The sequence below is a fragment of the Babylonia areolata genome, chromosome 9 (assembly GCF_041734735.1).
Source record: "Babylonia areolata isolate BAREFJ2019XMU chromosome 9, ASM4173473v1, whole genome shotgun sequence".
NCBI classification, from domain to species: Eukaryota; Metazoa; Mollusca; class Gastropoda; order Neogastropoda; family Buccinidae; genus Babylonia; species Babylonia areolata.
The window spans coordinates 42,438,954-42,448,953 of NC_134884.1; the positions used below are offsets into that span (position 1 = coordinate 42,438,954).

At 41.3% G+C, this 10,000-nt stretch overlaps 7 non-coding genes across 7 annotated transcripts; all 7 read right to left on the reverse strand.

Moving 5' to 3' along the window:
* Positions 1 to 716: 716 nt before the first annotated feature.
* Positions 717 to 835, reverse strand: LOC143286243 (5S ribosomal RNA). Its single transcript, XR_013055805.1, has one exon. It is a non-coding gene; the product is annotated as a 5S ribosomal RNA (ribosomal RNA).
* Positions 836 to 1,581: 746 nt separating this feature from the next.
* Positions 1,582 to 1,700, reverse strand: LOC143286241 (5S ribosomal RNA). The gene has a single exon (XR_013055803.1). It is a non-coding gene; the product is annotated as a 5S ribosomal RNA (ribosomal RNA).
* Positions 1,701 to 2,562: 862 nt separating this feature from the next.
* On the reverse strand, positions 2,563 to 2,681 carry LOC143286229 (5S ribosomal RNA). The gene has a single exon (XR_013055791.1). It is a non-coding gene; the product is annotated as a 5S ribosomal RNA (ribosomal RNA).
* A 2,317-nt stretch (positions 2,682 to 4,998) lies between these two features.
* Positions 4,999 to 5,117, reverse strand: LOC143286240 (5S ribosomal RNA). Its single transcript, XR_013055802.1, has one exon. It is a non-coding gene; the product is annotated as a 5S ribosomal RNA (ribosomal RNA).
* An 874-nt stretch (positions 5,118 to 5,991) lies between these two features.
* LOC143286251 (5S ribosomal RNA) lies at positions 5,992 to 6,110 on the reverse strand. The gene has a single exon (XR_013055813.1). It is a non-coding gene; the product is annotated as a 5S ribosomal RNA (ribosomal RNA).
* A 2,308-nt stretch (positions 6,111 to 8,418) lies between these two features.
* Positions 8,419 to 8,537, reverse strand: LOC143286199 (5S ribosomal RNA). The gene has a single exon (XR_013055764.1). It is a non-coding gene; the product is annotated as a 5S ribosomal RNA (ribosomal RNA).
* An 872-nt stretch (positions 8,538 to 9,409) lies between these two features.
* Positions 9,410 to 9,528, reverse strand: LOC143286208 (5S ribosomal RNA). Its single transcript, XR_013055771.1, has one exon. It is a non-coding gene; the product is annotated as a 5S ribosomal RNA (ribosomal RNA).
* Positions 9,529 to 10,000: the final 472 nt, after the last annotated feature.

Genomic DNA, 10,000 nt, shown 5'->3' on the forward strand with positions numbered 1-10,000 from the left:
CGCAAACACCCATTCCACTAGACCCAACTGATATATCTGCTGCAATAGTTTGTATATTATTCAGTGACTAATATGTACTGTATACTGGCAAACTGAAAGAGAAAATGAGGAACTTTGCTCAATTACTGTTCCATCATACGTTTCTCTTAGTGTGAAGTATGTCAGGTTACCCATGCCACGCAGAATCTAATTTGGTCTTCCTTGATACGTTTTCGAATTCACCCTCAGCTTTTATTTCCTCTCCTTTCAGAATTATTCTCTCTCTCTCTCTCTCTCTCTCTCTCTCTCTCTCTCTCTCTCTCTTTATAACAATTTAACTACAAACGAAGCAACAACTTCATTTCTTTTTCTTACTGTTCTCGTCAGTATTCCACTGAGATAGAAAAAGGCTTTATTCACGGATAACTGATGAAAATGAATAAATAATCAACGGATTAATTACTAAAAAGATTGATGAAGTGAGTGTGCGTGTACAATGACCACAAGGCACAGTGTACGTCGATTTAAAGAAAAAAGCAACAAGGAAAAGAAAATGTGCAGGTGAGATATGACAGTGAACAGCTAACTGATGTACACAATGACGGCAGGTAGAAATGAATGACTTGAAAAAAGAAAAGGAAGATGAAGAAGAGAGATAATGTAGGAAAAGAAAGAGAAAAGGGCAGACTGAGTCCGGGAGAGAAAAAGAAAGTTGGGGAGAAGAAAAAAAAAAAAAATGCCAACAGCACCCGGTGTTCCCAGGCGGTCACCCATCCAAGTACTAACCGGGCCCGACGTTGCTTGACTTCGGTGATCGGACGAGAACCGGTGTTTTCAATGTGGTATGGCCGTTGGCGATAGTTGAAGGAAAATTAAGGATCATGAAGCATACACTGAAGAAGCGGTCATTTTTTTTCTCTACTTTTTCCCACTTTTACTATCGCGGCTAAATTAGTAGATGCTGCAGTGCCACTATACACATTTACAAATCAGATCATAACACAAGTTGTCAAAATCTTCACTAATCTCTGCACTCACAGTTTAGCTTATCTTTGTTTCTTTCCCTCTCATGTCGGCCCCTGCTAACGCCGGCTCAAACCGAATTCACCCTCAGCGTTTCATTTCCTCTCCTTTCAGAATTATTCTCTCTCTCTCTCTCTCTCTCTCTCTCTCTCTCTCTCTCTTTATATAAATTCCACTAGAAACGAAGCAACAACTTAATTTCTTTTTCTTCCTGTTCTCGTATTCTACTGAGAGAGAAAAAGGCTTTATTGATAACTGATGAAAATGAATAATCAACGGATTAATTAATAAAAAGATTGATGAAGTGAGTGTGCGTGTACAATGACCACAGTGCACAGTGTACGTCGATTTAAAGAAAAAAGCAACAATTGGGGAAAAGAAAATGTGCAGGTGAGATATGACAGTGAACAGCTAACTGATGTACACAATGACGGCAGGTAGAAATGAATGACTTGAAAAAAAGAAAAGGAAGATTAAGGAGAGAGATAATGTAGGAAAAGAAAGAGAAAAGGGCAGACTGAGTCCGGGAGAGAAAAAGAAAGTTGGGGAAAAAAAAAGAAAGAAAAAAAGAAGAAAGAATGCCAACAGCACCCGGTGTTCCCAGGCGGTCACCCATCCAAGTACTAACCGGGCCCGACGTTGCTTAACTTCGGTGATCGGACGAAAACCGGTGTTTTCAACGTGGTATGGCCGTTGGCGACAGTTGAAGGAAAATTAAGGAAGATGAAGCATAGAGACTAAATAGACTGATGAAATAAACACTGATTAAAATATGACTGATGAACGGTGTCACTAACATCTTCTCACATCGCTTCAGTCCACATATTCTACTGTTGTCTGTACACACGCACACACCGAGAAAAAGACAGCCACTCATACAGACACGCAAACACCCATTCCACTTGACCCAACTGATATATCCGCTGCATTTGTATACTAGTCAATGACTAATATGTACTATACTGGCAAAAGAGAAAATGAGGAACTTTGCTGATTTACTGTTCCATCATACGTTTCTCTTTCACAGACAGTATGAAGTATGTGAGGTTACCCATGCCACGCAGAATCTAATCTGGCCTTCCTTGATACGTCTTCGAATTCACCCTCAGCTTTTCATTTCCTCTCCTTTCAGAATTATTCTCTCTCTCTCTCTCTGAAACAATTCCACTACAAACGAAGCAACAACTTCATTTCTTTTTCTTCCTGTTCTCGTATTCTATTGAGAGAGAAAAAGGCTTTATTGATAACTGATGAAAATGAATAAATAATCAACGGATTAATTACTAAAAAGATTGATGATGAAGTGAGTGTGTGTGTACAATGACCACAAGGCACAGTGTACGTCGATTTAAAGAAAAAAGCAACAATGAAAAGAAAATGTGCAGGTGAGATATGACAGTGAACAGCTAACTGATGTACACAATGACGGCAGGTAGAAATGAATGACTTGAAAAAAGAAAAGGAAGATGAAGGAGAGAGAGAATGTAGGAAAAGAAAGAGAAAAGGGCTGAGTCCGGGAGAGTAAAAGAAAGTTTGGGGAAAAAAAGACCTAAAAAAGAATGCCAACAGCACCCGGTGTTCCCAGGCGGTCACCCATCCAAGTACTAACCGGGCCCGACGTTGCTTAACTTCGGTGATCGGACGAGAACCGGTGTTTTCAACGTGGTATGGCCGTTGGCGACAGTTTAAGGAAAATTAAGGCTCATGAAGCATACACGGAAGAAGCGGTCATTGTTTTTTTCTCTTCTTTTTCGCACTTTTGCTATCGTGGCTAAATGTGTACATGCTGCAGTGCCACTAGACGCATTTACACATCAGATCATAAAACAAGTCAAAATCTTCACCAATCTCTGCACTCACAGTTTAGCTTATCTTCGTTTCTTTCCCTCTCATGTCGGTCCCTGCAAACGCCGGCTCAAACCGCCATAGTCAAATTTCAAAGACAGACAGACATCTAGTCAGACTGACAGACATACAAACAGTCAAGCACACAATCAGCAATTCAGACACACAGACAAACATCCTATCGAAGAGACCAAACATTCTCGAAACCATGAGGTCGAGTGGCCCAGCAAGTCCAAGAGACATAACTCTTCACACGATATAATCGTACTTTCGTAGCAGTCTTTCCCCCTGAGGTGCTGCTGTCCTCCAGCCACCATCACCTCCCCCATTATTCTTCATATTCTCGTTTTGCGGAGAGAGAGAAAAAGGCTTGACAGTTAACTGATGACCTCGGCGTTGTCCTTGACAACATGTCCATTGGCTTCCTGTCTCACACAGAATAAAGTGAAAGATCAGCACTCTATGTTATACGAAGTGTTTTCACAAATCTGCCGACCCTTCCTACTGATCTCTGTGGCTGCCTTCACCTCTACACTCCTCCTCGCTCTATACGGTCGGCTTCCGATCCGCTTTTTTTACGCATACACATATCCAAACACTCCACTGTTGGCGGCCGTCCTTTCTGTGTCTCTGGACATTACACTATTTTGAATGAACTTCCTCTCAGTTCACTTCATCAGGTCTCCACACCCAGCTCTTTCAAGTCTGGCCTTAAAACCCACCTCTTCCCAAGATAGCCTCCCTCCCGGGCCTCCCAAGTTCCTTGTCTTCAGTTTCTCCAGTCTTAGACTTATGCATGCGTGCCAGTGAATGACTGGTGTGAAAGCGCTTTGATTTGTCTCTGCACAAGATTCAGCGCTGTATGAACTGCCTACTATTATTATTACTAGTCAGTATTGATTATTACGAAACTAATTAATAAATTGATTAATCAACAGGAAAAAGATTGACGAAGGCAGTGTGCATAGATAATGACCACAACGAACAACATACGTGGACTTGAAAGAAAAAAAGCCGGAAAGAAGGAAAAGAAACTGTGCACTCCAGTCAGATATGCCGACAATAGCTAACCGGCTGATTTACACAGTGATGGCACGTCAGTAGAAATGAATGACCACAAAAAAGCCAAGAAAAATGAACGAGAGAGAAAATCTAGGAAAAGAAAGAGAAATGGCAGAGTCCGGGAGTTAGCATCAATGCAGAAAAATTGAAGGACTATCAAGCTTACACTCAAACGTCGCACGGCAGCAATCGCCTATTTCCCAAGTAAATAGACTGATGAAATAAACACTGATTAAAATATGACTGATGAACGGTGTCACTAACATCTTCTCACATCACTTCAGTCCACATATTCTACTGTTGTCTGTACACACGCACACACGGAGAAAAAGACAGCTACTCATACGTCTACGAAAACACCCATTCCACTAGACCCAACTGATATATCTGCTGCAATAGTTTGTATATTATTCAGTGACTAATATGTACTGTATACTGGCAAACTGAAAGAGAAAATGAGGAACTTTGCTGAATTACTGTTCCATCATACGTTTCTCTTTCAGAGACAGTATGAAGTTTGTCAGGTTACCCATGCCACGCAGAATCTAATTTGGCCTTCCTTGATACGTCATCGAATTCACCCTCAGCTTTTCATTTCCTCTCCTTTCAGAACTAGTTATTCTCTCTCTCTCTCTCTCTCTCTCTCTCTCTCTCTCTCTCTCTCTCTCTCTCTCTCTTTATAACAATTCCACTACAAACGAAGCAACAACTTCATTTCTTGTTCTTACTGTTCTCGTATTCCACTGAGAGAGAAAAAGGCTTTATTGATAACTGATGAAAATGAATAAATAATCAACGGATTAATTAATAAAAAGATTGATGAAGTGAGTGTGCGTGTACAATGACCACAGTGCACAGTGTACGTCGATTTAAAGAAAAAAGCAACAATTGGGGAAAAGAAAATGTGCAGGTGAGATATGACAGTGAACAGCTAAATGATGTACACAATGACGGCAGGTAGAAATGAATGACTTGAAAAAAAGAAAAGGAAGATGGAGAGAGAGAATGTAGGAAAAGAAAGAGAAAAGGGCAGACCGAGTCCAAGAGAGAAAAAGAAAGTTGGGGGAAAAAAAAGAAAGAAAAAAAGAATGCCAACAGCACCCGGTGTTCCCAGGCGGTCACCCATCCAAGTACTAACCGGGCCCGACGTTGCTTAACTTCGGTGATCGGACGAGAACCGGTGTTTTCAACGTGGTATGGCCGTTGGCGACAGTTGAAGGAAAATTAAGGAAGATGAAGCATAGAGACTAAATAGACTGATGAAATAAACACTGATTAAAATATGACTGATGAACGGTGTCACTAACATCTTCTCACATCGCTTCAGTCCACATATTCTACTGTTGTCTGTACACACGCACACACGAAGAAAAAGACAGCCACTCATACAGACACGCAAACACCCATTCCACTAGACCCAACTGATATATCCGCTGCATCTGTACACTAGTCAATGACTAATATGTACTATACTGGCAAAAGAGAAAATGAGGAACTTTGCTGATTTACTGTTCCATCATACGTTTCTCTTTCACAGACAGTATGAAGTATGTGAGGTTACCCATGCCACGCAGAATCTAATCTGGCCTTCCTTGATACGTCTTCGAATTCACCCTCAGCTTTTCATTTCCTCTCCTTTCAGAATTATTCTCTCTCTCTCTCTCTCTCTCTCTGAAACAATTCCACTACAAACGAAGCAACAACTTCATTTCTTTTTCTTCCTGTTCTCGTATTCTACTGAGAGAGAAAAAGGCTTTATTGATAACTGATGAAAATGAATAAATAATCAACGGATTAATTACTAAAAAGATTGATGATGAAGTGAGTGTGCGTGTACAATGACCACAAGGCACAGTGTACGTCGATTTAAAGAAAAAAGCAACAATTGGGGAAAAGAAAATGTGCAGGTGAGATATGACAGTGAACAGCTAACTGATGTACACAATGACGGCAGGTAGAAATGAATGACTTGAAAAAAGAAAAGGAAGATGAAGGAGAGAGAGAATGTAGGAAAAGAAAGAGAAAAGGGCTGAGTCCGGGAGAGTAAAAGAAAGTTTGGGGAAAAAAAGACCTAAAAAAGAATGCCAACAGCACCCGGTGTTCCCAGGCGGTCACCCATCCAAGTACTAACCGGGCCCGACGTTGCTTAACTTCGGTGATCGGACGAGAACCGGTGTTTTCAACGTGGTATGGCCGTTGGCGACAGTTTAAGGAAAATTAAGGCTCATGAAGCATACACGGAAGAAGCGGTCATTGTTTTTTTCTCTTCTTTTTCGCACTTTTGCTATCGTGGCTAAATGTGTACATGCTGCAGTGCCACTAGACGCATTTACACATCAGATCATAAAACAAGTCAAAATCTTCACCAATCTCTGCACTCACAGTTTAGCTTATCTTCGTTTCTTTCCCTCTCATGTCGGTCCCTGCAAACGCCGGCTCAAACCGCCATAGTCAAATTTCAAAGACAGACAGACATCTAGTCAGACTGACAGACATACAAACAGTCAAGCACACAATCAGCAATTCAGACACACAGACAAACATCCTATCGAAGAGACCAAACATTCTCGAAACCATGAGGTCGAGTGGCCCAGCAAGTCCAAGAGACATAACTCTTCACACGATATCATCGTACTTTCGTAGCAGTCTTTCCCCCTGAGGTGCTGCTGTCCTCCAGCCACCATCACCTCCCCCATTATTCTTCATATTCTCGTTTTGCGGAGAGAGAGAAAAAGGCTTGGCAGTTAACTGATGACCTCGGCGTTGTCCTTGACAACATGTCCATTGGCTTCGTCTCACACAGAATAAAGTGAAAGATCAGCACTCTATGTTATGCGAAGTGTTTTCACAAATCTGCCGACCCTTCCTACTGATCTCTGTGGCTGCCTTCACCTCTACACTCCTCCTCGCTCTATACGGTCGGCTTCCGATCCGCTCTTTTTACGCATACACATATCCAAACACTCCACTGTTGGCGGCCGTCCTTTCTGTGTCTCTGGACATTACACTATTTGGAATGAACTTCCTCTCAGTTCACTTCATCAGGTCTCCACACCCAGCTCTTTCAAGTCTGGCCTTAAAACCCACCTCTTCCCAAGATAGCCTCCCTCCCGGGCCTCCCAAGTTCCTTGTCTTCAGTTTCTCCAGTCTTAGACTTATGCATGCGTGCCAGTGAATGACTGGTGTGAAAGCGCTTTGATTTGTCTCTGCACAAGATTCAGCGCTGTATGAACTGCCTACTATTATTATTACTAGTCAGTATTGATTATTACGAAACTAATTAATAAATTGATTAATCAACAGGAAAAAGATTGACGAAGGCAGTGTGCATAGATAATGACCACAACGAACAACATACGTGGACTTGAAAGAAAAAAAGCCGGAAAGAAGGAAAAGAAACTGTGCACTCCAGTCAGATATGCCGACAATAGCTAACCGGCTGATTTACACAGTGATGGCACGTCAGTAGAAATGAATGACCACAAAAAAGCCAAGAAAAATGAACGAGAGAGAAAATCTAGGAAAAGAAAGAGAAATGGCAGAGTCCGGGAGTTAGCATCAATGCAGAAAAATTGAAGGACTATCAAGCTTACACTCAAACGTCGCACGGCAGCAATCGCCTATTTCCCAAGTAAATAGACTGATGAAATAAACACTGATTAAAATATGACTGATGAACGGTGTCACTAACATCTTCTCACATCACTTCAGTCCACATATTCTACTGTTGTCTGTACACACGCACACACGGAGAAAAAGACAGCTACTCATACGTCTACGAAAACACCCATTCCACTAGACCCAAGTGATATATCTGCTGCAATAGTTTGTATATTATTCAGTGACTAATATGTACTGTATACTGGCAAACTGAAAGAGAAAATGTGGAACTTTGCTGAATTACTGTTCCATCATACGTTTCTCTTTCAGAGACAGTATGAAGTTTGTCAGGTTACCCATGCCACGCAGAATCTAATTTGGCCTTCCTTGATACGTCTTCGAATTCACCCTCAGCTTTTCATTTCCTCTCCTTTCAGAACTAGTTATTCTCTCTCTCTCTCTCTCTCTCTCTCTCTCTCTCTCTCTCTCTCTCTTTATAACAATTCCACTACAAACGAAGCAACAACTTCATTTCTTTTTCTTACTGTTCTCGTATTCCACTGAGAGAGAAAAAGGCTTTATTGATAACTGATGAAAATGAATAAATAATCAACGGATTAATTAATAAAAAGATTGATGAAGTGAGTGTGCGTGTACAATGACCACAGTGCACAGTGTACGTCGATTTAAAGAAAAAAGCAACAATTGGGGAAAAGAAAATGTGCAGGTGAGATATGACAGTGAACAGCTAAATGATGTACACAATGACGGCAGGTAGAAATGAATGACTTGAAAAAAAGAAAAGGAAGATGAAGGAGAGAGAGAATGTAGGAAAAGAAAGAGAAAAGGGCAGACCGAGTCCAAGAGAGAAAAAGAAAGTTGGGGGAAAAAAAAGAAAGAAAAAAAGAATGCCAACAGCACCCGGTGTTCCCAGGCGGTCACCCATCCAAGTACTAACCGGGCCCGACGTTGCTTAACTTCGGTGATCGGACGAGAACCGGTGTTTTCAACGTGGTATGGCCGTTGGCGACAGTTGAAGGAAAATTAAGGAAGATGAAGCATAGAGACTAAATAGACTGATGAAATAAACACTGATTAAAATATGACTGATGAACGGTGTCACTAACATCTTCTCACATCGCTTCAGTCCACATATTCTACTGTTGTCTGTACACACGCACACACGAAGAAAAAGACAGCCACTCATACAGACACGCAAACACCCATTCCACTAGACCCAACTGATATATCCGCTGCATCTGTATACTAGTCAATGACTAATATGTACTATACTGGCAAAAGAGAAAATGAGGAACTTTGCTGATTTACTGTTCCATCATACGTTTCTCTTTCACAGACAGTATGAAGTATGTGAGGTTACCCATGCCACGCAGAATCTAATCTGGCCTTCCTTGATACGTCTTCGAATTCACCCTCAGCTTTTCATTTCCTCTCCTTTCAGAATTATTCTCTCTCTCTCTCTCTCTCTCTGAAACAATTCCACTACAAACGAAGCAACAACTTCATTTCTTTTTCTTCCTGTTCTCGTATTCTACTGAGAGAGAAAAAGGCTTTATTGATAACTGATGAAAATGAATAAATAATCAACGGATTAATTACTAAAAAGATTGATGATGAAGTGAGTGTGCGTGTACAATGACCACAAGGCACAGTGTACGTCGATTTAAAGAAAAAAGCAACAATTGGGGAAAAGAAAATGTGCAGGTGAGATATGACAGTGAACAGCTAACTGATGTACACAATGACGGCAGGTAGAAATGAATGACTTGAAAAAAGAAAAGGAAGATGAAGGAGAGAGATAATGTAGGAAAAGAAAGAGAAAAGGGCTGAGTCCGGGAGAGTAAAAGAAAGTTTGGGGAAAAAAAGACCTAAAAAAGAATGCCAACAGCACCCGGTGTTCCCAGGCGGTCACCCATCCAAGTACTAACCGGGCCCGACGTTGCTTAACTTCGGTGATCGGACGAGAACCGGTGTTTTCAACGTGGTATGGCCGTTGGCGACAGTTTAAGGAAAATTAAGGCTCATGAAGCATACACGGAAGAAGCGGTCATTGTTTTTTTCTCTTCTTTTTCGCACTTTTGCTATCGTGGCTAAATGTGTACATGCTGCAGTGCCACTAGACGCATTTACACATCAGATCATAAAACAAGTCAAAAGTAACTTGCGGCTAGCGACAGAATGACAACAATGGCCGCCAGGCCGTCAACTCGCTCTGATTGGATAGTGTTTTTATGCCGCCAACTCGCTCTGATTGGATAGTATTTTTAACTTTGGGAAGACCCTTTGGTTGTGGTCGGTGGTCTAAATCACTGGTCGCGATTGCCCTGATCACTTGAAAAGATTTGAGTGTTTCAACCGTAGATATGGGAGGTTTTGATGAGTTTCTGTTAGTCAGTAGTGTAGTTAGATTGTTGACATAGGAAAAATGATAAATCAGAATGTTGACATTGATTGATAGTAAAAATCGTCC